Source organism: Triturus cristatus, chromosome 7 (genome assembly GCF_964204655.1).
Source record: "Triturus cristatus chromosome 7, aTriCri1.1, whole genome shotgun sequence".
Classification (NCBI taxonomy): Eukaryota; Metazoa; Chordata; class Amphibia; order Caudata; family Salamandridae; genus Triturus; species Triturus cristatus.
In genome coordinates this window covers 3,344,034-3,371,338 of record NC_140590.1, presented here as the reverse complement: position 1 = coordinate 3,371,338, position 27,305 = coordinate 3,344,034, and the positions used below count along the sequence as shown (strand labels likewise).

The 27,305-nt window shown below is 54.5% G+C and overlaps 1 protein-coding gene across 3 annotated transcripts in view; it reads left to right on the top strand.

Annotated features, from left to right (window-relative positions):
• Positions 1–27,305, top strand: part of LOC146808665 (von Willebrand factor A domain-containing protein 7-like) — a 455,939-nt gene that overhangs the window by 38,124 nt on the left and 390,510 nt on the right. The window lies entirely within an intron of this gene.

Below are 27,305 nucleotides of genomic sequence, written 5' to 3'. Positions count from 1 at the left end.
GGACTGTGGCATGGGCAGGACTGAGGCTGGGCAGGGCTGAGGCTGGGCAGGTCTGAGGCAGGGCACAGGCATGGGGAGGACTGAGGCATGGTCAGGACTGAGGCTGGGCACAGGCATGGGCAGGGCTGAGGCTGGGCACAGGCATGGGCAGGGCTGAGGCTGGGCTCAGGCGTGGGCAGTGTTAGAAGGCGACCTCAGAGGAGCCCGGAGGGGGCCCTGACTATCCTGAGACCAACCCTCGAGGTATCGTAGTCGGGCACTGGCGGGAGACTCCTCAGGGGAGGAATCTCGTATCTAGGATCGTACACTCGGCACCACATGACAAAGGGACGCCACACCGTGAGTTCTTAAGAACAAATCTTTATCAAATCGGAGTCGTAGGATCTTTATGATCAGCGAGGCAAGTATATACAAGTAGAGCACGGGCTCACAGAGTCTCGGGGGGGGTAGGAGGTAGCGGGACAGTCTTTGGGGATATGGATCAAATGCAGGAGCGTACTCGGCGCACAGCTCACAATCCTCGAGCTGGGGGATACGCTTGTCGTCGTCGGGGTCCGGCGGGACCAGGAGAGTCTGTGGGAGCCGCGAGTCACTCAGCAGGGCTCAAGCGCAAGTTCGGAGGTCTTACGATCTTCAGCGAGCCGCGAGTCACTCAGCAGGGCTCAAGCACAAGTTCGGAGGTCTTACGATCTTTAGGGAGCCGCGAGTCACTCAGCAGGGCTCAAGCACAATTTCGGAGGTCTTACGATCTTCAGGGAGCCGCGAGTCACTCAGCAGGGCTCAGGTGTTTTCCAAAGGCGAATCTGCCGGATAGTCCCAGAGCACCCCTTGTTATAGGTCGACTCCTCTTTGATGTCCGGAGTCTGTGCAGGCAGGGGTCTTGTCACCTGGGGGTCGCTTGTCGGGGTTTCCTGCCATTGTCTTTTGATCCTTTCAAGGCCGGGTCGGGAGGAGTCCCAGACACCCAGCAGGCGTGGAGCCAGCCCTCAGGGGGGCCGGAGGGCCGATCGAAACCCCCCTTCCCAGGGGAGCCCAGAGGTGCGATGGAAACTGCTCCTCCCTCTCTCATCCCAATGGGAGCGCGATGTCCTCCAGCCGAAGTGGCGCCTCTAGGCCAGGGTCGCGCTGGGGCCGGGCGGCCATCATGGGGCATGAAGTGGGCACGCGGGCCCGGTGTGGCCGAAAGGAGGACGGCCACGGACGGGGAAGTCCGGGTCGGGTGTGTGTGTGGTCTGGTGGGAAGGATCGGCTCCGTGTGCTCGGGGGCTGCATGAGGTGCATGGGTCAGGGTATGTGGTGCGGGGACAGGGATGGCCATACCACGAGGCCGGGTCTAACACGCGTCCCCCCCAGCTGAAAGCCGGAGAGAACTACCCATCTTCTTGGGGGTTCTCTTCGCTGAGGCGGAAGAACCGGGAGAGGCCATCGGCGTTGGCGTGGTCAGTACCCGGGCGATGTTCCACGGTGAAATCCATCCCCTGGAGGGAGATTGAGCACCGCAGTAGTTTGGGGTTTTCTCCTCGCATCTGCATGAGCCATCGCAAGGGGCGATGGTCGGTTTGGACTTTGAAATGGGTGCCGAACAGATAGGGGCGTAACTTCTTGAGGGCCCAGACTACGGCGAACGCCTCGCGCTCGATGGTGCTCCATCTCTGTTCTCTGGGCAACAGCCTTCGGCTGAGGAAGGCTACGGGCTGGTCTAGGCCTTGGTCATTCACCTGGGACAGGACGGCCCCAATGCCGTGCTCGGAGACGTCCGTTTGTACCTCAAACTCCTTGGAGTAGTCGGGGGCCTGGAGGACGGGGGCAGTGCACATGGCCGTTTTCAGGGCATCGAACGCCTCTTGGCAGGCAGAGGTCCACTGCACTTTCTTGGGTTGTTTCTTGGACGTGAGTTCCGTGAGGGGACCGACCAGGCTGCCGTACCCCCGGATGAATCTCCGGTAGTAGCCCGTGAGGCCCAGAAAGGCTCGGACCTCCGTTTGGGTAGTGGGCGGTTCCCAGGCTAGTATGGCGTTGATCTTGGGCTGTAGAGGGGCGACCTGGCCGCTTCCGACCTGGTGCCCCAGGTAGACTACCGAACTTTGCCCAATCTGGCATTTGCTGGCTTTCACGGTGAGGCCTGCCTGGCGCAGGGCGGTTAGCACCCTCCGGAGGTGCTCACTCCATTCGGAACTGAAAACCGCGATATCGTCTAGATAGGCAGCGCTGAACTTTTCCAGCCCGGCCAGGACTCTATTTACCAGTCGCTGGAAGGTGGCCGGGGCATTTTTCATCGCGAAAGCGATAGTGCCCATCCGGGGTGGAGAAGGCGGACCGCTCCTTGGCTCCTTCCGTGAGCGAAATTTGCCAATAGCCGCAGGTGAGATCGAATGTGCTGAGGAACCGAGCAGCCCCGAGTCGGTCAATGAGCTCGTCGGCTCGGGGAATGGGGTAGGCATCGGCTCGGGTGACTTCTTTGAGTCCCCGGTAGTCCACGCAGAAGCGGAGTTCTGGGGCGACACCGGGGGCAGCTGCTTTCGGGACCAGGACCACGGGGCTGGCCCAGGGACTGTCTGAGGGTTCGATCACTCCCAAGGTCAACATCTTCGAGACCTCGGCTTGAATGCAGGACCGGACCCAATCAGGGACGCAGTAGGCTCGGTGTTTCACCGGCGGGCTGTCTCCGGTGTCCACGTCATGGACACACCAGTCGGTGACTTGGGGGACCAGAGAGAATAGGTCGGAAAACTGCCCGAGGAGCTGGCGGCAATCCTCCCATTGCTGGGAAGTGAGGGAGGGGGAGAGGTTCACTCCCTCCACGGAGCCATCCTTCTCTTTGGTACACAGGAGATCAGGGAGGGGATCTGACTCCTCTTCGGCCCCGTCATCGGTGGCCAGCAGGAGGCTCAGTTCCGTCCGCACAAAGTGAGGTTTGAGGCGGTTCACGTGAAGGACCCGGAGGGGGTCCCGTGGTGACTGGACGTCCACCAAGTACGTGACCTGGCTCTTCCGCTCAATCACTTTGAAGGGCCCGGTCCATTTATCCTGGAGGGCGCAAGGTTTCACGGGGGCCATAACCCATACCTGCTGGCCCAGCTGGAACACGACCAGAGTGGCGTTCTGGTCGTACCAGCGCTTCATCTCTTCCTGGCTCGCCTCCAGGTTGGCCTCGGCCAGCTCTCGGAACTTCCTAGTCTGGTTCCGGAGGGTCAGGACGTATCGGAACACATCTTGTGGGGTGTTTCGGGGCGCCGCCTCCCACCCTTCTTTGACCAGGCTGGGGGGCCCCCGGACGGGGTGCCCATAGAGTAACTCAAATGGGCTGAACCCCAAGGATTTCTGGGGGACTTCTCGGTAGGCGAACAGGAGGCAGGGGAGCAGGACGTCCCACTTACGCTGGAGGGGCTCTTCCAGGCCCGCGATCATCCCCTTCAGAGTCCGGTTAAACCGCTCTACCAGGCCATTTCCTTGGGGGTGGTACGGGGTGGTGAACTTATAGGACACTCCACATTGTTGCCACAGGGACGTCATGTATTTGGAGATGAAGTTCGTGGCGCGATCGCTCACGACCTCGCGGGGGAAACCCATACGGGAAAAGATTCCCATCAACGCCCGGCCCACCACGGGGGCTGTGATGGTGCGCAGGGGTATGGCTTCAGGGTATCGGGTGGCATGATCCACCAGGACGAGGATAAAGCAGTGACCTTGGGAGGTTGAGGGGTCCAGGGGGCCCACGATGTCGATCCCGACCCGTTCAAAAGGGGTACTGACGACAGGGAAGGGTTGGAGGGGAGCCTTGCGCTTTCCTCCGCTCTTTCCACTAGCCTGGCACGTGGGACAGGACTTGCAGTGGGCTTCTACATCCGCTTTCATTCTGGGCCAGTAGAAGTGAGTCACGAGGCGACTGTAGGTTTTGTCCTGGCCCAAGTGGCCTGCGAGGGGGACATCATGGGCCAAGCCCAGGAGGAGGTCTCAGAAGCGTAGGGGTACCACCAGCACCCAGGCGGATCCTAGCTCCACCGACTTCTGCTCGCTGTACAAAAGGTCATTTTCCCAATACACCCGGTGTGTTCCAGTTTAGTCGCCCGCGGCCTGGGCCTCTGCTTGTTGCCGGGGCCCGACCAGGGAAGGACAGGTAGCTTGTTCCCGGCAGAACTCCTCTCGGGAGGGGCCCCCCTCGTGGCGCCACTGGGCCAACTCGGGCAGATCGCCTAACTCGGTGACCTGTGCGGAGTCGGAAGGTGGGGGGTTAGTCGCTGGCGACCGGCCCTCCTTGTGGGGGGATGTGGGGACCCTCGGCGGGGACCATCCTGTCTTCCGTGGTCGGGGCGTCTTCGACTTCCCCAAGGGGGTCAGTCGGGCTGCCATAGATCGGGTGGTGGCGCACACCCACTTAGGGAGACCCATCATCCCTAGGTGGGTCTTGCGCTCGACTTGTTTCCAGGGGGAACTTTCCAGGTCGTTCCCCAGGAGACAGTCGACTGGCTGGGAGGTTCTCACTGCGACTTTGAGTTTACCGACCACCCCTCCCCATTCAAAAGGCACCAGGGCTACCTTACACAGACTTTCCGTATTGTCAGCGGAAATTACCGGGCAAAAGACGTTGGGTAGGACCTGGTCTTCGTTGACTAAATGACTGAGGACACCGGTGATGCTGGCCCCGGTGTCATGAAGGGCCTCTACCTGGTGGCCATTGTTCGTTACGCCTGCCCATATTTCTTCGTGTTGGAGGGCAGGAGGCTTCCAGGCACCATTTCTCTATCTCCTAATGATACTAGGGCCATGGCAGCGGGTTCCCACTCTACGGTCTCCTCAACCTTCTCCCCAAGGGCTACATTGGCTATCTGTCTAGCGGGGGGTGCTGTCGGGGTGATGTGTGGGGCCATGGGGCATTCAGGGTCGTTGGCGTAATGCCCGGGCTTCTGACAACGGAAACAAGTGATGGTCACCCGGTGCCCCCGTCTCACGGGTGGGCCGGATACAGCTGGTGGGGGCGCCGGGAAAGGCGGAGGTTGGGTTTTTGGGGGACTGGACTGGGACTCTCTCTGCCCTCCCTGGTCCCCCCCCCTCTCTGGCGGGGTGGTCCCTGACTGGCTCGGGGGTACTCTCGTACGGGGCCCCGGGAGACCCGGGTGTTGGTCCAGCGATCCGCCTCGACAGCCAGCTTTCTTGGATCCGTGAGCTTGCTGTCGAGCAGATGCTGGCGTAGTTCCACAAAGCGGTTCGCAGCCAGGTGCTCCCACAACATGAGGTCGGTTAGTTCTTCTAGGGTGGTTACCTTGCTGCCCTTGATCCACCCATCGAATGCACGGCTGAAGAAGTTTACATATTCCACCCAGGTGGTGCCCGGGATCTTCCTGCAGTCCCGGAACCGCTGGCGGTACATCTCCGGGGTGAGGCCGTACCTTGTGAGGAGGGCCTCTTTCATGTGGTTGTAGGAGGTCTGCATGGAGGTGGGTAGGTCAAGCAGGGTGTCTCTCCCTTCGCTCAGGAGTCGTCCCCACAACCCGGCCCCCCAATCCTTCTGCGGGACCCGATGGGAGGTCATGGCGACCTCGTATGCCCTGAACCACTGTTGGATGTCATCGTTTTTGTAATATTCTTTGACCACATCCTTGGGAATGTGGACCTTCTGCTCCACCGGGGAGGCCGCCTCTCGGTTCCCCGGGGGCCGCGCCTCTTCGCTTTTTGCTTTTAGCTCGATTTCCTTCAAGCTGCGTTCGTGCTCCAGTTGAAGTCTCCTTCCTTCGTGTTCCCATTGGAGTTTCTTCTCTTCAAGTTCTCCTTGTACTCGCATCTGTTCCACTGCTAGCTTTTTCTCGGCTAATTTCAACTCGCCCTCAATTTTAAGTTTGGCCAATTCGAGTTTGTGATGGCGACTTCTCTCTCTGTCTGCGAGTTCCTCCGGGGATAGGCCCCCGTCTGGTACGAAGCTTTGCACCTGGTTGCTGCTGCGTTCTCCTTGGGAGTGTCCAGCTTCGTCGTGGAGTTCCACCGCTCCTTCTGGGCGGGGGGCTCCAGAATCCACCCAAGCTTTCAGTGCCTTCTGCATATCTTCTTTGGTGTTGAGACCAGTGGTAGCGATTTTTAGTTCTTTGCAGAATTGCTTCAGTTCTCTGTGCGTGTATTCTTCCAGTTGTTCCGCCTGGAACACGGTACTGGTGTCGTTTTCTGTGAGACTCATGGCGTTTCCTTCTGCCATCTTTGTCGGTAGTGCGTCAGCCGTTTACGGTACGATCTCTAGATTATGGGCCCGAATCCCGTCGCTTGCCACCAATGTTAGAAGGCGACCTCAGAGGAGCCCGGAGGGAGCCCTGACTATCCTGAGACCAACCCTCGAGGTATCGTAGTCGGGCACTGGCGGGAGACTCCTCAGGGGAGGAATCTCGTATCTAGGATCGTACACTCGGCACCACATGACAAAGGGACGCCACACCGTGAGTTCTTAAGAACAAATCTTTATCAAATCGGAGTCGTAGGATCTTTATGATCAGCGAGGCAAGTATATACAAGTAGAGCACGGGCTCACAGAGTCTCGGGGGGGGGGTAGGAGGTAGCGGGACAGTCTTTGGGGATATGGATCAAATGCAGGAGCGTACCCGGCGCACAGCTCACAATCCTCGAGCTGGGGGATACGCTTGTCGTCGTCGGGGTCCGGCGGGACCAGGAGAGTCTGTGGGAGCCGCGAGTCACTCAGCAGGGCTCAAGAACAAGTTCGGAGGTCTTACGATCTTCAGGGAGCCGCGAGTCACTCAGCAGGGCTCAAGCACAAGTTCGGAGGTCTTACGATCTTTAGGGAGCCGCGAGTCACTCAGCAGGGCTCAAGCACAAGTTCGGAGGTCTTACGATCTTCAGGGAGCCGCGAGTCACTCAGCAGGGCTCAGGTGTTTTCCAAAGGCGAATCTGCCGGATAGTCCCAGAGCACCCCTTCTTATAGGTCGACTCCTCTTTGATGTCCGGAGTCTGTGCAGGCAGGGGTCTTGTCACCTGGGGGTCGCTTGTCGGAGTTTCCTGCCATTGTCTTTTGATCCTTTCAGGGCCGGGTCGGGAGGAGTCCCAGACACCCAGCAGGCGTGGAGCCAGCCCTCGGGGAGGCCGGAGGGCCGATCGAAACCTCCCTTCCCAGGGGAGCCCAGAGGTGCGATGGAAACTGCTCCTCCCTCTCTCATCCCAATGGGAGCGCGATGTCCTCCAGCTGGAGTGGCGCCTCTAGTCCAGGGTCGCGCTGGGGCCGGGCGGCCATCATGGGGCATGAAGTGGGCACGCGGGCCCGGTGTAGCCGAAAGGAGGATGGCCACGGACGGGGAAGTCCGGGTCGGGTGTGTGTGTGGTCTGGTGGGAAGGATCGGCTAGGTCGTGTGCTCGGGGGCTGCATGAGGTGCATGGGTCAGGGTATGTGGTGCGGGGACAGGGATGGCCATACCACGAGGCCGGGTCTAACAGGCAGGGCTGAGGCTGGGCTGAGGCTGGGCTCAGGCATGGGCAGGGCTGAGGCTGGGCACAGGCATGGGCAGGACTGAGGCTGGGCAGGACTGAGGCTGTGCACAGGAATGGGCAGGGCTGAGGCTGGGCACAGGCATGGGCAGGGCTGAGGCTGGGCACAGGCATGGGGAGGACTGAGGCATGGTCAGGACTGAGGCATGGGCAGGACTGAGGCTGGGCAGGGCTGAGGCTGGGCAGGGCTGAGGCTGGGCACAGGCATGGGGAGGACTGAGGCATGGTCAGGACTGAGGCTGGGCACAGGCATGGGCAGGACCGAGGCATGGGCAGGACTGAGGCTGTGCACAGGCATGGGCAGGGCTGAGGCTGGGCACAGGCATGGGCAGGACTGAGGCATGGGCAGGGCTGAGGCTGGGCACAGGTATGGGCAGGACTGAGGCTGGGCACAGGCATGGACAGGACTGAGGCTGGACACAGGCATGGGCAGGACTGAGCCTGTGCACAGGCATGGGCAGGACTGAGGCATGGGCAGGACTGGGGCTGGGCAGGGCTGAGGCTGGGCACAGGCATGGGCAGGGCTGAGGTGAGGTGAGCACACACATGGGCAGGACTGAGGCTGGGCACAGGCATGGGCAGGGCGGAGGCTGGGACACAGGCATGGGTAGGACTGAGGCATGGGCAGGACTGAGGCTGGGCAGGGCTGAGGCTGGGCACAGGCATGGGCAGGACTGTGTGAGGGCGCGGACTCCAGATGCCCAGGGCCTGAGGTTGGTGAGAGGCATGGGCAGGACTGATTGAGGGCGTGGACTCCAGATGCCCAGGGCTGAGGCTGGAGAGAGGAATGGGCAGGACTGAGTGAGGGTGCTGACTCCAGAAGCCCAGGGCCTGAGGCTAGACACGGGCAATGGGTGGACTGAGTCAGAGCACGGATTCCAGATGCCCAGGGCCTGAGGATGGACACAGGCATGGGCAGGACTGAGTGAGGGCGCTCACTCCAGATACCCAGGGCTGAGGCTGGACACGGGCATGTGCAGGACTGAGTGAGGGCGCTGACTAGAGATGCCCAGGGCTGAGGCTGGGCTTAGGCCTGGGCAGGGCTGAGGCTGGAGAGAGGCATGGGCATGACTGAGTGAGGGTGTGGACTCCAGATGCCCAGGGCTGAGGCTTGAGAGAGGCATGGGCAGGGCTGAGGCTGGGCACAGGCATGGGCAGGGCTGAGGCTGGGCACAGGCATGGGCAGGGCTGAGGCTGGGCACAGGCATGGGCAGGGCTGAGGCTGGGCTCAGGCATGGGCAGGGCTGAGGCTGGGCTCAGGCTGGGCTCAGGCATGGGCAGGGCTGAGGCTGGGCACAGGCATGGGCAGGACTGAGGCTGGGCAGGGCTGAGGCTGGGCACAGGCATGGGGAGGACTGAGGCATGGTCAGGACTGAGGCTGGGCACAGGCATGGGCAGGACTGAGGCATGGGCAGGACTGAGGACTGAGGCTGTGCACAGGCATGGGCAGGGCTGGGGCTGGGCACAGGCATGGGCAGGACTGAGGCATGGGCAGGGCTGAGGCTGGGCACAGGCATGGGCAGGACTGAGGCTGGGCTCAGGCATGGGCAGGGCTGAGGTTGGGCTGAGGCTGGGCTCAGGCATGGGCAGGGCTGAGGCTGGGCACAGGCATGGGCAGGACTGAGGCTGGGCAGGACTGAGGCTGAGGCTGGGCTCAGGCATGGGCAGGGCTGAGGCTGGGCACAGGCATGGGGAGGACTGAGGCATGGTCAGGACTGAGGCTGGGCAGGGCTGAGGCTGGGCACAGGCATGGGCAGGGCTGAGGCTGGTCACAGGCATGGGCAGGGCTGAGGCTGGGCACAGGCATGGGCAGGGCTGAGGCTGGGCACAGGCATGGGCAGGACTGAGGCATGGGCAGGACTGAGGCTGTGCACAGGCATGGGCACGGCTGAGGCTGGGCACAGGCATGGGCAGGGCTGAGGCTGGGCTCCGGCATGTGCAGGGCTGAGGCTGGGCTGAGGCTGGGCTCAGGTATGAGCAGGGCTGAGGCTGGGCACAGGCATGGGCAGGACTGAGGCTGGGCAGGACTGAGGCTGTGCACAGGAATGGGCAGGGCTGAGGCTGGGCACAGGCATGGGCAGGGCTAAGGCTGGGCACAGGCATGGGGAGGACTGAGGCATGGTCAGGACTGAGGCATGGGCAGGACTGAGGCTGGGCAGGGCTGAGGCTGGGCACAGGCATGGGGAGGACTGAGGCATGGTCAGGACTGAGGCTGGGCACAGGCATGGGCAGGACTGAGGCATGGGCAGGACTGAGGCTGTGCACAGGCATGGGCAGGGCTGAGGCTGGGCACAGGCATGGGCAGGACTGAGGCATGGGCAGGGCTGAGGCTGGGCACAGGCATGGGCAGGACTGAGGCTGTGCACAGGCATGGGCAGGGCTGAGGCTGGGCACAGGCATGGTCAGGACTGAGGCTGGGCACAGGCATGGACAGGACTGAGGCTGGACACAGGCATGGGCAGGACTGAGACTGTGCACAGGCATGGGCAGGACTGAGGCATGGGCAGGACTGGGGCTGGGCAGGGCTGAGGCTGGGCACAGGCATGGGCAGGGCTGAGGTGAGCACGGACATGGGCAGGACTGAGGCTGGGCACACGCATGGGCAGGGCAGAGGCTGGGCACAGGCATGGGTAGGACTGAGGCATGGGCAGGACTGAGGCTGGGCAGGGCTGAGACTGGGCACAGGCATGGGCAGGACTGATTGAGGGCACTGACTCCAGATGCCCAGGGACTGAGGATGGACATTGGCATGGGCAGGACTGAGTGAGGGCGCTCACTCCAGATACCCAGGGCTGAGGCTGGACACGGGCATGTGCAGGACTGAGTGAGGGCGCTGACTCTAGATGCCCAGGGCTGAGACTGGGCTTAGGCCTGGGCAGGGCTGAGGCTGGAGAGAGGCATGGGCATGACTGAGTGAGGGTGTGGACTCCAGATGCCCAGGGCTGAGGCTGGAGAGAGGCATGGGCATGACTGAGTGAGGGCACTGACTGCAGATGCCCAGGGCTGAGGCTTGAGAGAGGCACAGGCAGGACTGAGTGAGGGCGCGGACTCCAGATGCCCAGGGCTGAAACCTGCTGCCAATACACCAGACTCAGGCAGGACACTCCCGATTCTTGAAGCCAACAAGGGTTCCTTCAATGGAAGTGAATGGGAGAACTGCTCTCCCGATTATTATTATTTTTAAACCTCAAACTTTCCTCTTCTGAAGGGTTGGCGCGTGTGCTGAGGAGGAGCTCTCAGTCCCAGGGTGAACTGCCGCCGCAGGCACTGGCCCCCACAAGTTGTTAGGCAAGGAATGGGGAATACCATGCTGCACATGGAACAACCAGGACCACGATCTCACGGGATCCCAATCTCGACTACATCGGATCATAATCCTAATCACATGGGATCCCACTCCTAATCACATGGGATCCCAATCCCAACCACTTGTGATCCTATTCCCGACCCCATTCCTTAACACATGAGATTCCAATTGCGACCACATAGGATCTCAATCCTGACCACATGGGATCCAAATCCTGACCACATGAGATCCCATTCCTGATCACATGGGATTCAAACCCTAATCACATGGGATCCAAACCCTTATCACATGAGATCCCACTCCTGAACACATGGGACACAAATCCTGATCACATGGGATCTCAATCCCAACCACATGGGATCCCAATCCTGACCCTAATCCAGACCACATGGGATTCCAATCCTGACCCCGAATCCTAATCACATGAGATCCCACTCCTAATCACATGGGATTCAAACCCTGATCACAATGGATCCAAACCCAGATCACATGGCCCTCTCCTGGTTTTCATCCTTCCTAGATGGCCTGACCGTCCAAGTTTTGGCCCCTCCCTTCCACTCCCGCACTCACCCACTGCGCTGTGGGGTGCCCCAGGGGTCAGCATTAAGCCCGACCTTATTCAATGTCCATGTGAGACCGCTGGTTCTGCTGGCCAGAGCCCGGGGCATCTCCCTGCTGTCATACCTAGATGACACTCAGGTGGTGTTTGCCTTCTCCAACAACCCCAGCCAGGATATTGTGAAATTTAGACAGAATCTGGCAGTTATCTCGGAGTGGATGGCTGCTAATAAGGCCTGGGCAGTAAATTCCGCTCTGCTCGCGAAATTTGCGGAATTTTGGCAATTCTGTGTTCCACGGAGAACGTGGAATTACCAAAAATTCTGCGATCCGCGGCGTAGTGGAATTTTTTACTTGGTTGCACTTTCAAAATGAGTGTTCGCGCATGCAGGAGCGACTTACCGGGATCCCTGCATTTGCTGACGAGTTTTCCTATCCGTTTGTGTGCGCCACAAGATTTTGGTAGCCGGCCGCGCAATCTCGCGAGAGTGTGCGATCACGAACACGTCATTCGGACGCACCATCGGACATCTGCATTTGCGAACAGGAAACACTCATCGCGAGTGGGCGGAATAAGTGAAACAACATGGCCGCGCCAATTGGCGACCGCATGGGCAAGTTAGCGAGATATTTCCCCCCGAGCACGCAAACAGCGGCCCCGAACAGGGAAAATGCATGGCGGATGGGCGGCATTCCGCATACTCGTGGAATTCTGCGTAGCTCGCTGAGATTTTTTTTCATTTCGCAGAACTTTGCGTAACGCGACTACGCAAATTCCGCCCACCCCTACTGCTAACTACTTGCAGCTCAATTCGTCCAAGAGATCACCATCTTGGGGGCAATGAGTGGTGGCCTCCTGCTCTCAGAGCTCCCCCCATACCCAGGCACAATGAGGGACAGTGATCTCACCTTTGAGATCCACGCCAAATCAGTGGCAGGGAAATGTTTTGGACTGTTGCGGGGTCTCAAAACTATACTTGGATCTTTGACTCCAAGACTTGTCAACTGATCGTCCAATCTTCTGTCCTTGCCAGACTAGATTACTGCAATGTGCTTCTCTTGGGAGCCAACAAATCCGCTGTTAAAAGGCTGCGGCATGCTCAGAATGCTGCAGCTTGCGCAATCTTTGCCCTCCCTAAAGACGGTCATATCTACAGCCTCCTCTGCCGCCTTCACTGGCTCCCCCTTGAACAGAGAGTGAGCTTCAAAACGCTGTGCATCACCCACAGAATCTTGGGGGGTATCAGCCTCAGAATCGTGAGTGATTTATGCTCCCGCTATGCTCTCACACACACTGCGCTCGACATATTTTCTCCTGCCCAGAATTCCTCAGATATAGAGAGGGCCAGAGCAGGCGGGCGCTCTTTTAGAGTGTTGGCTCCCGCCCTCTGGAACTCCCTCCCTAGCCACATCCGCAGCACCCCTGATCACCTTACCTTCGGAAGGCTGGTGAAGACCTGGCTATTCACCCAATGTTAATCTCTCCTCTGTTCCGTCCTCTCACTTGGGGGCAGATTTATGTTGCCTGGCGCATCCCTGCAAATCAGCAAGGATGCGCCAGGAATGATGCGTCACGCAAGTTTACCCTTGCGCCACACATGATGCGCCGCATTTACAATGCGGCGCATCATGGCGCAGGAATAAACAGATGCGTGACGCATCCGATGGCGTAAGGTTGGCGCAGTGCTTCAGTTGCGTCGCAAGCGCGACGCAACTCCAGCACTGTTCCAACCTACCCTATCCCTAACATGGTGCGTCAAGCCTTACGCCTGCTTCAAGCAGGCGCAGGGTTTTGGCGCATCAGCGTTGGGAAAGTGACTCAGTCAAATCTTATAGATTTGACTGAGTCACTTTTCAGGGGCGTTCCTGCGACGGAACGCCCCCCCCCTCTGTCGACACACCCACGTGAAACCTGACGCAGGTTTTACGTGGCGCAGGGCTTTACACCGTGACGCATCTCCATAGATGCGTCACGATGTAAATTGGGCGCAACGCGGCGCAGGGTTTACGCCGCCGCTGCGTCACAAAAGTGACGCAGCGGCGGCATAAAAGTGGCGCATCTGCAACATAGATCTGCCCCTAGGTGTTCATCTTAGCGCTGAGACGCCTGCTGCTGGGGCACCCATGCGCTCTACAAATACCTTAACATAACATAACATGGGATCCCAATCCTGGTCACATGTGAATCCAGTCTCAACAACTTGGGATTCAAGTCCCATACCCAATCACAACCACATTGAATCCTGACTCCAATATCAACCACATGGCTCTGCACAGACAGACAGACACACACCCCACCACAGACCTGAATCAAATCACACAGCTCTGCATATACAAACACACACCCCACCTCAGACCCGAATCACAGCACACAGCTCTGCACACTCAAACACACACTCCCCCTCAGACCTGAAACACAGCACAGAGCTCTGCACACTCAAACACACACCCCACCTCAGACCCGAATCACAGCACACAGCTCTGCACACTCAAACACACACCCCACCTCAGACCCGAATCACAGCACACAGCTCTGCACACACAAACGCACACAAACACACACCCCACCTCAGGCCTCAATCACAGCACACAGCTCTGCACACACAAACACACACCCCACCTCAGACCTGAATCAAACCACACAGCTCTGCATACACAAACACACACTCCACCTCAGACCTGAAACACAGCACAGAGCTCTGCACACTCAAACACACACCCCACCTCAGACCCGAATCACAGCACACAGCTCTGCACACACAGACGCACACAAACACACACTCCACCTCAGGCCTCAATCACAGCACACAGCTCTGCACACACAAACACCCCACCCACCTCAGACCTGAATCCGAATACTTCCACATGTCTGGACAGATTTTAGTGGGGTCGTAAACCACTACTCTGTGTTTTGGTTCAGTGGGGGGGGGGGGGGTGACTCACGGGAGGTGTGGGGGGTGTTTATATAGGATCCTAACATCGACGGAATGTTTCATGTCCTCACAGGACCCAGCAGGGTGCGGGGGCGCCAGGTCCGAGGGGAGATGACAACATCGGGATGCGATCACACGCGAGGGTGACACCTGCCCCCCCTCCTCCCCCCCAACCACCCCAGAAGTCTGGGGCTCGCAACCGAAGCTCCCCCAGAGCAGGGGTGAAGGCTCTTAAAGTGCAGCGAGAGGCCCCCGCCCGACGCTTGGGCAAGAAAGAGACAAACACGAGGAACAGAATCCACAACACGTGCAGTCCAACAACACGACTAAAATATGTACACACGAAGCGAATAGTCGATAAAGAATGGATTCTAGTAAAGAGTTAAAATAATATACATGTCATCATATCAGCTTTATTTCGGTCACAAGGACCATAAAAGATTGCAAAGATACAAACATACAGTAACAAGCATTTACAATGCAACGGTCTCGACATTGGTAAAGTTAGAGCTATTGGCATTCCTCATGACATTATTTTTGTTTATGTTTTTGTTTTTAAAACATTTAAAGAAACGGCATTGTTATTTACAATGTCAATAGCTTAATCACTTTCAAATGCGAGACTTATTGCATTTGCACCCACACACAGAGCCACACACCCAGAGCCACTCACATAGAGCAACCCACACACACACAGACCCACCACGCATAGATCCACCTACAAAAAAAGTCACACACACACACAGAGCCACCCACACACACACAGACCCTCCCCCACTCACATACAGACCCTCCCCCACACACACCGAGCTACCCACACACACACATAGCCACCCCCCACACACAGAGCCACCCCCACACACACACACAGCCACCCCCACACAGAGCCACCCCCACACAGAGCCACCCCCACACAGAGCCACCCCCTACACACAGAGCCACCCCCCACACACAGAGCCATCCCCACCCCCACACAGAGCCACCCCCACACAGAGCCACCCCCACACAGAGCCACCCCCACACACACAGAGCCACACAGTAACCTCAAAATTTAACACATATTTACTTTTTTTCTGGATCAACTGACAAACTCCTCAACAGGCTCTATGAAGATTAAGATTTCATGAGTAATTATTTTTTTTACAACAGGAAGTGAAGTATAATTTGAAGGGAGCCAGATTCAAAATCTGAGAGCAAAATAGATCCTGTTTTTTATTAGAATAACTGGCCAGACGCTGCTCCTAACATGGTTTGAGACATCCTTGTTTGGTTCCCATGGCCGCTTCTTATGCAGAGGCAAGGCTCACACGTGATGGAGGGCGGGGGTGCAAAGCCGTGTCCATATGAGCCACTTCCGGGCTGCTGCCTCCCATGCTGTCAGTGGAGTGTGGAGCAGACCAGCTGTCGGGGTTACGTGGGAATGTACACAAGTTAAAGGGCCATCCTTTCAAAGTATGCGCAGGCTTCAGGGTTCTCGCGAGGGTTCAAAAGGTACCAGCAGACATGCAGTTAAAAGCGGTGCCTCTTTAAATGTCTGTCTCGCCCGCTTGCCCTCTTCTCCCTCCTGTCTCTGGTAGGAGCCGAAGTTGGCTTTTCAACGTGGAGTGGAAGTCCTTTATTCACTTTCTCTCGAGGGTCTGGTCTGCCTAGTTTTTTTTAAAATGTAAAACTTGTCCATATTCTAGTCGAACCCATCGCGTTTATTTACACAGTGGCAGATTTTGCACTTTGGGGGTGGAAGGGGGGGCCGATGAGCTATTGTTTAATGATTGCAATGGGTTTACTCTCTCCCGGCTTTAAAAGCTCGAGCCGTTTTCTAATATCAGGCATGCTCATTTTTCCATGAGCGCTAGGTTTTGACATTTCAGTGGGTTGAAGCACAGGGAGCTGTTGTGCTATGCAAAAGACAAAGCCAACATTTTTTGTAAATTATAATAAAACGCTAATTTCCACAGCAGACAACGAACGCAAACACCCTGGTGAGAATTTAAAACCTGACCTTTCCCATCGAGATGGCGCGTGGAGCTAAAAAAGTGGCTGGCCGGGCTTCCCTGCCGTGGGAAAGAAACACATGAGGGGGTGCGCGCACGCACATGCAGCGTTAAAAAACAGACCCGATTCCATACCGTGAAATCCTAGTACATCGCGTAGGGAAAAATAGCGGCAAGAAACCACTTTACTTTCACTTTTTCTACAGTGTCGGATGATATAATGACAAGCAACAAAAAAAAGCTATTATCGGTGCGCATAAAACGAAGGCATTAGCATGAGACGTTTTTAACCGCAGATCGCTGTTTTACAGGGTCTGTGCCTCTGTAGCAGGGTTTACGCACCCTGGGCCCAAAGCCCCGCCCTCCTCGTACTGGAACGTGTCCAAAGTGCTATAAAGCGCCGCCAGCACCCAACACCCACCGCTCCCCTCCATCGCCCCCTCATGTTGTTTTTGGAAGCACACATTGATTGCCCTTTGGCAGGGAAGAGATCGGGGAAAAAGGAAGACAGGAGGGTTTGCCCAGGATAATTCCCTTTAGGTGGAAACGCCGAGATTGGAACTAGAGTGGTCTGAGTCCACAGCTCAAGTCAGCATTCCGATCAGCGCCACTAGCAGGGTAGCAGCACCTTAAAGATCGATGTTGCTCTTATTTCGTGCAGAAACTGCAAACAGTTATACTTTCATCATAATCAGACATATTCACTTTTCTGGCTGCAGCTGTACAGAGCTAGTGAATCGCGTGTATTTTCTGGATAATAATTAATAATGATAGTTTATTTGTCTACGCTTGGTCTCACCTTCCTTCGAATTACATGTGTTACTTTTTTCCATTTTCCTGATACTCATGAAGTTCGCACAGTTTTCTGCAGCAGATGCATTACCCAACTGAGCTATCTTCTTGACACAAAGCTCCGCTCCTTCAAAGCCCCACCCCCTCCTCTACCCGGTGAGCTGTCAATTATGTACTTTTAGCACTGGCAAGATCCAGCTCTATAGATCTGCCTGTCTGTCCTCTGTCTGTCTGTTCAAGCTGTTATCAGCTTGGGCACTGGCACTGGTGCGAGCGAAGAGCCTCGTGCATCACAACACACCAAACCGAATCCCTCCAGGCACATCCACGCCGAGCAGTCCGATGCTGCTTTTTAGATAGTGCCTAGAGGAGTTTCTGGATGATTCTCGAAAGATCATGCGTGGGCAGAAAATGCAAATTGACACGCCAATCTACTTTCATGTGTGGAGCCAACAGCAGGGGGAGAGGACGCCAGGAACACCACCGCCTTTCTCCGAGGCAGAGCAGAAATGCCTCGGAGAAACGCAGCGTCGTTTTCGGATTCGGGGGCGTGTTTTGCTGTTATCTCCTCCAGCCATTGGCTGGAGGAGATAATTAGACTTTCTGCAAAAAACACGCCCCCCGATCCGAAAAGGACGGGGCCTGATCGGAGTGACGGGACCTCTTCTCCAATGGCTGGCCAGCATTGAAGAGGCCAGGCAATGGAGAACAGGGGAGAAGAGGGGCGGGTTCAAGCCCCTCTTCTCCAAGTCATTAAATCTACGACTTCCGGTTCTGCCTTCGGCAGACCGGCGGTCCTCGACCTAAAAACTACATATTATTCACAGCATATTAGAATACACCAGATAAAAATTGCGCCGTAGCTATGGGGAAGCGTGTTCAAGCACAATGTTTGATTTTATGCAACGATTGTGACTAATTCACATAGCTGTCAAAAATTTCGCAACTGCGAATACTGTAGGTGCTGATAAATCAGTTTTTAAAATTCTGTAAGCTGAGATGTGCTGCCTAAAGCCCAGGTTTTTTAGAAGTGGGAGGAGCCAATGTCTCCTTGATCTTTGGTATGCTTGGCAGAAAAATATAATGTGCAAGTCGCACTCAGAAGGATGGCCACAAGCTGGGCATTGTGTTGCTGATTGTGATTGTGACCAACTGGCGGTATAAGCTCCTAGGGGAAGAGTGCCATAACGCCATTGTAAGTAGAGTTTTCTGGTTAGCGTTGGTTCAATAGCATCTAAGACTACTTCTCGATTGTACGTATTTTTGAATCTCAAGAAGTGCTCAGTTAAAGAGCCAGCCCTAGCCTTCATACATAGAGCACGTAGATTGTGCTCATAGTAGGCCAGTGAGATGGTTTTACGAGAAATCGTGCAACATACATTGGCTGGGTCGGACCACAAATCGGATCTACCTATTAACTCACAGGATTGTTTGACGTACAATAGCCATGGTATTTGGTCAGCTCTTGCAAGGCGCAAAATCTCTAGTAACTCCAATCTATAATTCTCAAGCTCTGGGGTGCACCATAGCTTGCGCCAGAAAATTAAAGGTTTGAGGCCAAGCTCCACCACAATGGGTCTTAATCCCATATCAAGTCTTAAAGGTAATAATGGTGTGCTAGACGGTAGGGCTGTAAGCTGTCTCAAGAAATTATTCTCAATGATCTGTAATTTCTGATTGGATGTGTGACCCCAGATTTCGCCCCCATATAGCCCGGCCGCCCTAGCCTGTGTTTTATAAATGTGGAGACGAGGGCCTAGTGGTTTGTAATTCAGCCCACTCAACATCCTGGAGATGGCGCCCGTCATCTGCGTTAGCTTCAAATTTACTTTTGTCTGGTGTGAGTCCCAATTCATAGATTGGTTAAAAATGACCCCCAAGTATTCGAAGGTATATACCCTCTCAAGGCTGAGAGCCCCTATCCGAGGGCTCGGTCGGGTTAAAGCGGGCGGGTTGAAGATCATATATTTAGTTTTTGTAATATTGATCTCCAAACCGTGCGACTTACAAAAGTCGACAAATCCATCGAGGAACCTTTGTATGCCCATAGGGGATTTGGGGAGCAGCAGGGTATCATCTGCAAACATAATTGCTGGTACCCTGCTGCCCGCCAACCTAGGGGCATCAATATTGTTTAGCTCGTTTAGGTGGCCAAAAACCCCGTTGACAAAGAGGCAGAAAAGGGTCGGTGCAAGCACACAACCCTGTCTAACCCCTCTGTCAACGGGAAAGCCCTCCGAGAGGGTTCCTCCTCTGCCACACCTTACCCTAGCAAAGTTACCCTGGTGCAATTTTTTCAAGATTATAAGAAGATCAGCGGGGGCCCCTAAGGCCCCCAAGACAGCCCATAATTTGTCCATAGGGACTAAATCAAATGCCGCTCGGAGGTCTACGAATATCGTGTATAGGCTACCCCCCTCGATTGTTACTGACTTCCAATATAGAAGGTTCAATCGAAAGATTTGATCCACCGTTGAGACACCCCTCCTGAAGCCCGCTTGAAAGGGGCTCAGTATGTTATGGTCATCAATCCAGGCCTGGAGTCGGTTCAGAATCAGTCTGCCAAAGATTTTTTGTGGGACGTCTATGAGACTGATAGGTCTGTAGTTGGCTGGGAGCAGAGGTGAACCCTTTTTATAGATAGGGACAATCTCTGCGCCCAGCCAAGTATCAGGAACCTCCATACCTCCCAAGATGGAATTAAATAATAGGGCTAGGTAAGGTGTCCAGACGTCCGGCTCCTGCTTGAAAAGATCACCCGGGAGGCCATCCAGGCCAGGGGCCTTACCTGATGCCAATCCAACGATGGCCGCTCTAACCTCCTTAATTGTAAACAAGGGCATTTCTATGGTGTCATCAACCAATGGTGAGGGAGGAGCAGCCAATTCCCCATCCGGTAGTTGGTATAACGATTGGAAATGGTCTGACCATACCCTGGCTGAAATGTTCGGCTCCAGTGCTGTGGCCAGTTCCATCGAACCGGTGTTCACAGTTCGCCAGAATTTACGTGAGTCACCCCTGGCAAGTGACTGAGAGAGCGTTTCCCATTTTAGGTGTTCCCATTCTTTTTTTGCGTTGCTGGTTAGAATTTTGTAGGCAGATCTCTTAGCCCTAATTACCTCGCTTCCCAGACCCGCCTTGATGGAGATCAATAGGCTTGTTTTAGCGTTGCGGCAGGTCTTATTGTACCAAATTGGTCCAGCAGCGCCATCATGGGCCCTCTTTGGTACGCGGGTGAGGATTACTGATACTGACTCAGAGAGAGCTCTGTGAAGCTGCCCTAGTTGTTCTTGTTCACTTTGGGTAGTGTCACAGGCCGCGAAAACCTGGACCTTTTCAAGTATGGGAACTACCCTCGCGTAAAGCATGGGTATCTTCTCTGGATTAGAGATTAATCTCTCCCACCTTACTCTGCGTCTATTTTGTGTGAGGCCAAGCCCTTCCTCCAAAGCCGCCCACTGTCTTGACTTAGGATCTAGGCCAGGATGGTCGTATTCCAATTCCAGCACATTGTGGTCACTGTCTTCCCTAGGTGACACCCGAAAGTCAATGACGCGCGGCCACAGTGCTAAGGGAACAAGTATGTAATCCAATCTTGACTCCCTACCCTTACTATTAAAGGTATGGCTAGCTGGTTTATCCGAGATTGCCCTGCCATTGCATGCCCGCAGACCATATTTCATGGTTAAAGCGGTGATTTGCGTGGCAAGAGGGGTCCAAGCTCTAGGGGCCGATGCAAACAAGGGAGGTATAGACCACTCTGCGTCCTCCTCCTCGGCCAGGTCCACCAGTAGGCCCGGGAGGGGCTCATAGTGGGAGTTGAGGTCTCCCCCAATCAAGGTGGGAATACCCTGAGGGATGCCATCTAAAACAGCTGCCAACTCCTCTATCGTGTGCGATATCTGCGAGATCTTAGTTGGTCTGGAATATACGTTGATCAGCAGGAGATTGTTTGCGTTCGGCCATTCAAGCCGAACCACAAGTACGTCCTCTGACTTTTGTAAATGAACAACAGCCCTGCATCCCAGGTCGCTAGATACCCAAGTAGCCAAGCCTCCCGAGGGGCGTCCTTTGCCAGCCCATTTTGCTGGGACATCAAATGTGGCAAACCCTGCGTGAGGAAGATGTTCTCTCGCCCAGGTTTCTTGAAAAAGGCAGATGTCTTGGGCCTGAATGTATGCGCACCAGTCCGGACAATTTGCTTTATTAGCCAGACCCGCCACATTCCAGGATAAGATCTTAAGACGGGGGCAGTTGGGTCTCACTCTAGCTAAAGTTGCAGATACAGCCTCCCCCAAATCCTGCCCTGTAGATGGAACATCCCACATACTAGCCACCTGGGGTGCAGATTCATCAGATGAACTAAGCATTGAATGGGAGATTCCGGGATCTATCTCCGAGACTTGTTGTTCCCTGTTGATTTTAATTTTTTCAGGTGGTGCAACTAGCCTAGCTTGTGTGTTATTAGACCGTTTAGGTTCTAGGGTTCCATCCCCCACTGTCTTTGTTGGTCAATCCACCATGTCAAGACTACTATATCTATTACAAGTAGAAACATAGTCGTGGCATGGTTGCTTGTAGTGGGGGATTACACTTTGTACTCCGGGAACCTGATTTCTTACCCTTCTAGGCACTAGTTCCCATCGATCCTCTCCCAGTTCATGATTAGCAGTTGGATAGAAAAAGACAGAGGAAGAGGGTGTATTGGTGACCCTTGTACCTGATGTGGCCAGCTACATATGTGAGATACGGTGAGGGGATCTCTGAAGTTAATCAAGGCACAGTCACCTTGGATTGACTTCCTAGTATTTCCTATCCAAGGGATTCGCCTCACCATCAACACCTCACTGTATATTCCTTCTGGTAATGGCCAATTTGTAGAGAGCCAGTGAATTACCTTGTTCTTCAAGGCCCCGATGATTCTCTAGTGGAAGGATTTAATTCTGGAATACCAGCTAGGATTACAGTGTATGGTATTGCTTCTGGTGGCAAGTCAATGGTTCTATAGTTTAAATCGTTGCCATTGGTGGCCGTAGGGGGTGCTACTATCTTCTCTTGATGGCTTGAGCCATTAGCCTTCTTTGTAAGATTGGTATTTAAAAAGTTAGTATTTGAAGGCTCTGGGAGGATGGTAGGTGGCTGTTGTGATTGTGTGGCTTGTGAGGTCGGGCAGCCAGCCTTAACTGGGATCTCAGGTATGAGGGTGTTGATAGTACCAAGTGATTTATTACACGGTATCTTAGTGGCTGTGTTGTGGCCCTCAGCTGTTTGTGTAGTATCCTTCTGGCGATACACTAGAGCTTTTTCTATCTTTGCTAAACAACTTATAATGGGATTGAGTAAACCCCTCAGCAGTGCACCAATATTTAGTAGTGTAAGGCCCTCCTCACTAGGTGCGGCATTAGAGCTCAGATGTTCTTGAGTCGAGGTGTTAGGGGGTAAAGACCCTTGCTTTTGGAATCTACTCTTGGCTTTTTTGGCCGTACCAGCTGGGTTGATCTCCCTGATGGGGGTGCGTTTAGTAATCTTAGCTTTAGACACTCCTGTAGTTTGTGCCCCTCTTTTTGTTTTTGGAATTGCTCCATCCCTAGCGTGTTCGAATGTTGAATCATACTGGGCGGTAGGAGTAGTAATTGACTCTCTATTAGATATACTCGGTTCAGCGTTAGTGGCTGGTAAAGATGCAATGGCTGCAGTGGGTGGAGGGAGGGCTAATAAGCTAGAATCAGTGCGAGCAGAGAAATCACATTCAGTTGATAAAATACTAGAATTACCAAGTACCAAATGCTCAGAAGTTCTATGCAATGTTGCCTCTGCCCCCTCCCCTTGCATCGATGTGCCATTAGGTGGAGGGGTAGGGGATGTGACATATTGAATGGGGCCCAAGGATGATCTTCTAACCCATTCCAGCTCTTGGGAAATGCGCCTTTCTAGTATGGAAATTTTGTCTATAAGAAGGGACCCTGCTTTGACGAAGTATGTGTCCAATGTGCCTTTGGGGGCCCCCCAGGGCCGACGTAGTTTTGCTCCTAGTTGTCCTTGCAGACATCTTGCCTGGCCAGACTCACGGTTAATGCTGGTGGTCCTGAATAGGTGGTAATCCTCCTCCATCCTCGTCCGCCCTCGAACGGCCTCAAACGGCCCGCTCTTTGCCCGGTCTTCGCCCCGGGCTACGACCCGCGCGCGTCCCTCTGGCGCGTGAGGGCGGGGCCTTGTTAATAAAGGAGGAGGGGGAAAAAGTAGGGGAGGAGTCGGGAAGAGGTCCAGGTGCAGCTGGTGAATGATGCGCACAGCACCCTGGTCCTCGCAGTCCCGAATGCGGGGCAATCCGGCTTCCAGCAGCAGCCTTCCCCCAAAGCAAAGCGTGGCGTCCTTCACAGCAAGGAGGCAGAACCAAAATGAAACCCCAACCGATGTGCAGCAAAGTCTGAGCCTACGAGCGGCGCCCGCGAAGCGGGGGCCGCGAGGCGTAAGAAGCAGGTGGGGGAGGAGTCGGGAAGAGGTCCAGGTGCAGCTGGTGAATGATGCGCACAGCACCCTGGTCCTCGCAGTCCCGAATGCAGGGCAAACTGGCTTCCAGCAGCAGCCTTCCCCCATAGCAAAGCGTGGCGTCCTTCACGGCAAGGAGGCAGAACCAAAATGAAACCCCAACCGATGTGCATCAAAGTCTGAGCCTACGAGCGGCATATACATGTAATAACATACATTACAAACGTAAACCCTCGCTCTTAGCAGAGAAAGACGAGTGACTGCCGTGAGTGCTCGTGAGTGACTGCCGTGAGTGCTCGTGAGTGACTGCCGTGGGTGCACGTGAGTGACTGCCGTTGTTGCACGTGAGTGACTGCCGTGAGTGACTGCCATGTGTGCTCGTCGGTGACTGCCGTGAGTGCTCGTGAGTGACTGCCGTGAGTGCACGTGAGTGACTGCCGTGAGTGCTTGTGAGTGACTGCTGTGAGTGCCCGATAGTGACTGCCGTAAGTGCACGTGAGTGACTGCCCGATAGTGAATGCCATGAGTGCACGTGAGTGACTGCCGTGGGTGCACGTGAGTGACTGCCGTGAGTGCACGTGAGTGACCGCCGTGGGTGCACATGAGTGACTGCATTGGGTGCGCATGAGTGCACAATCCGTCTAGCTCCTCTTTACCCGGCATATGAATTTTTAAAGTTTAAGTAGAAATAGCTCCAAAAAGCACAACACACCATGATAGCGCTGCAGGTTCGGCGCGGGCCGATGCGGAAGCCAGCCCCGTGTCCAACCCCCACTGCACAGGGTGGCAGAAGATACGTTCACAATCAAACGCATTCCCACCGAGCTCTGAGCTTAGAAGGGCGTCATGTGGCGTCTTTAAGAGGGAATCTCCTTAAGGTGAATAGAAAATCGGCCGCATACTGTGTATTTGTAAAGTTCACATTCACCCCTCAGGGCATCTTGGCGCTGAATAACAGATGTTTATTGTTACCCAACTCAAGGATACTCATTTCATCGACCTCGGAAGGCGTAAAGGCTGGGTGCACCCGCTGGGATTTGAACCTGTGACCGTGAGGTCAGACTCATGGCCCTGCAGTAGGCGCATTCACACACTGAGCCAGAGACCCCACCCACGAGTGGACTTCACATCCACAGACCCTGGACACTGAAACAATGGCTTAATGATGTAATGAGTGATGTCATCAGTGCTGCCATTTGAGATGCCATCAGGGGTGTCATTCAACATTTCATGAGTGATGTAATATTTGAGGTCACTCGAAGTGCCCGGTGTGCTGCGAGTTAACGTCTGCTCGACAGTAACTGGCATTTTTAGGTCTCGACCTTGCTATCGCGTAAGCGATCGCAAAGCGAGACTATATAAAGCGGGTTTGAAAAGTGCTCCCAAAAAGCGGATTGCATGGCTAGCACGCGCACAATCACGCGCATCGTGCCGCCATGCAATCCGCCTTTTGGGAGCACTTCAAAAGGTCCGCTCCCCCACACCCGCCAAGCGCGCGCGCCACGCTCCGCTTTTTGGGAGCACTTCAAAGGGTCCGCTCCCCCGCCCCCGCCAAGCGCGCCTGCCACGCTCCGCCGGGCTTCTCTTGTTTACTTTGGCTCTGACTTGCATGTATTTAAGTAACCCGCATGAACGCAATTGACTTCAAAGACAGCTACATCACGTCCCGTGCTTGTTTTGTACATGCTCTTTCCCTTCACTCGACTCTGCAAATAATGATTTAGCCTAGAGGTAAACGTTATGCTCGGTTACACAACAGGAAATGTAACTAGGAGATCCCGCATCAGTAAAGGAACATAATCTTGTTGTTAATCTTTTTGTAAGCAGATTGGTGACAGACACAACAGCACAGCAAAGTCTGTTCTGCTGACAGCGCCCAGTGCGTGCCTTTGTACACCGAAAGAGGTTTTACCATTTCATAACACCGGGTTACACTGGCTGTCTGGCTTCGTGCATCAGTCATACTTTGCATTTATGTAAGCTGCGCTTCCACAGAACTTGAGTTCTTCGAAGGATTACAAAGTTTATTTCCTTACCGAATCGGGCGTAGGCAACGCAGCTCCATACTTGTGAGGTGCAGGGTGTTCACCGATGTCAGCAGAGCCGCCATTTTCAGCGAAGCATCCATCCATGGCACTGGTTATCAAAGCTCACGCTTCTTTGCTTTTGTCAGGTGTCGTTCGGCCAAGAATGGCAACTTGCCCATGAGGGGGACAGTATCAGCTGGGTCGGCCTGACTCCTGACCAGCTGCTTGGTCACAAGGGAACCTTTTTGCCGCATAATTCAAAGTCGACTCGGACAATTAGGCTGTCGTATAGCTCTTGTTACACGCACGATCCGAAATGGAGTTCTCCGGTTTTAGTCCAATATTATCCCTCCACACCCATGTCACTCCACGCCTCTCACAAACAGTCAAATCTGATCCCTGGCTTCTGCCATTAAGGAGGATTCCTTTTTTGTACACTGCTGGGTAGCTAAGGTTTTGCAGTTTGGTATAGCTGCATAATGAAAGGTGCCACGTCCACCATACCAGATCCCATTTTTCTCTGTCTTACATGGATAAAAAGGTGAGCTGCCCTTGACCAACATTTTAACAGTGTTATCTTTCATATGCACAATATCTACAGAAAGTGCATAAAGCATGTTAAACTCCCTTAACTACATAGAACATGCTTGTAAGAAAATCACGCACTCGTGTAGTTCAAAGACACAGCTTTCAAATTGTCCCTTCCACATTCATCGCGTGGGCGTTTCTGGTGAAGTTATTTGCAGAGGTGAATAGACGGGATGAGGTTTACATCAAGGAAGAAAGCCAGAAGCATAATGTAATTTCTAGATAGAACAGCACGCTCTAGATTTGGTAAAGAGCAGTTTCTGTTCCGAGTTGCAAAAGAAATCAAAGTTAATGACTCAGACCCTAGGCCGCATCTTGTGAGCAGGGCTTACGTTCCAGAGACAATATAACCACAGGCAAGACAGTTGTCAGGTGAAGCCTGTATGTGGCCCAGATTTTGTAAAGCAAATTATAGTCTACTAAATCAAACACAGTACGTTTTTGTACAGCTGGTACATAGAGTTTATGCATTTAAAAGTGCTTTGGTAAGCTGTTATGAACAAAAAGGAGCTTTGGTGAAAAAAATGATTTGCTTAAGAACACACAATTTAAACGAAGAAGCCGCGATTTAGCCTGGTTGTCTGGTTTCACTTAGTACATATTAGCCGCTAAACGATTATCTGTCTGTGTCTCCTTTTTAGGTCTCGCCTGAGCCAGCGCTTTAGCGCTGCACTCGCGAGAGCTTTTGTAAAAGGGAGATCTGGAAGTGCAAACTAGTGCTTTTCAGGCCTCCAAATACAGTGCATGTGCGCCGGGCGCGCGCACCATTTGGCAGCCTGAAAAGCACTGCCTGATCAGTTTCGCGGCCGCTTTGATGTCCTCAGTGAGCCGCGCGGCCACTGAGGACATCAAAGCGGCTGCGAAAGTGCACACCATTTGCCACCCACTTCCTGCTTGTTTACTCTGTTTCCTAAGCAAGGAACTGATTTAGCAAACCTAATCCTCCCTCAAAGGCAGACTGATCGCTCCCACTTAAAAATACAGAACGCATTTGGTTTACTCCGTTCCATAGTACGTATGAGGCAAAAATAGAGAAAACTAGTTTTCTCTGCATTTTTACCAGCGTGCAAAATGTTTAAGTAACGGCCCTGGTTTATTTTGGGAGAAAAGCCCGCTCGCTTCTCTTCGCTTTATGAAAGACGAA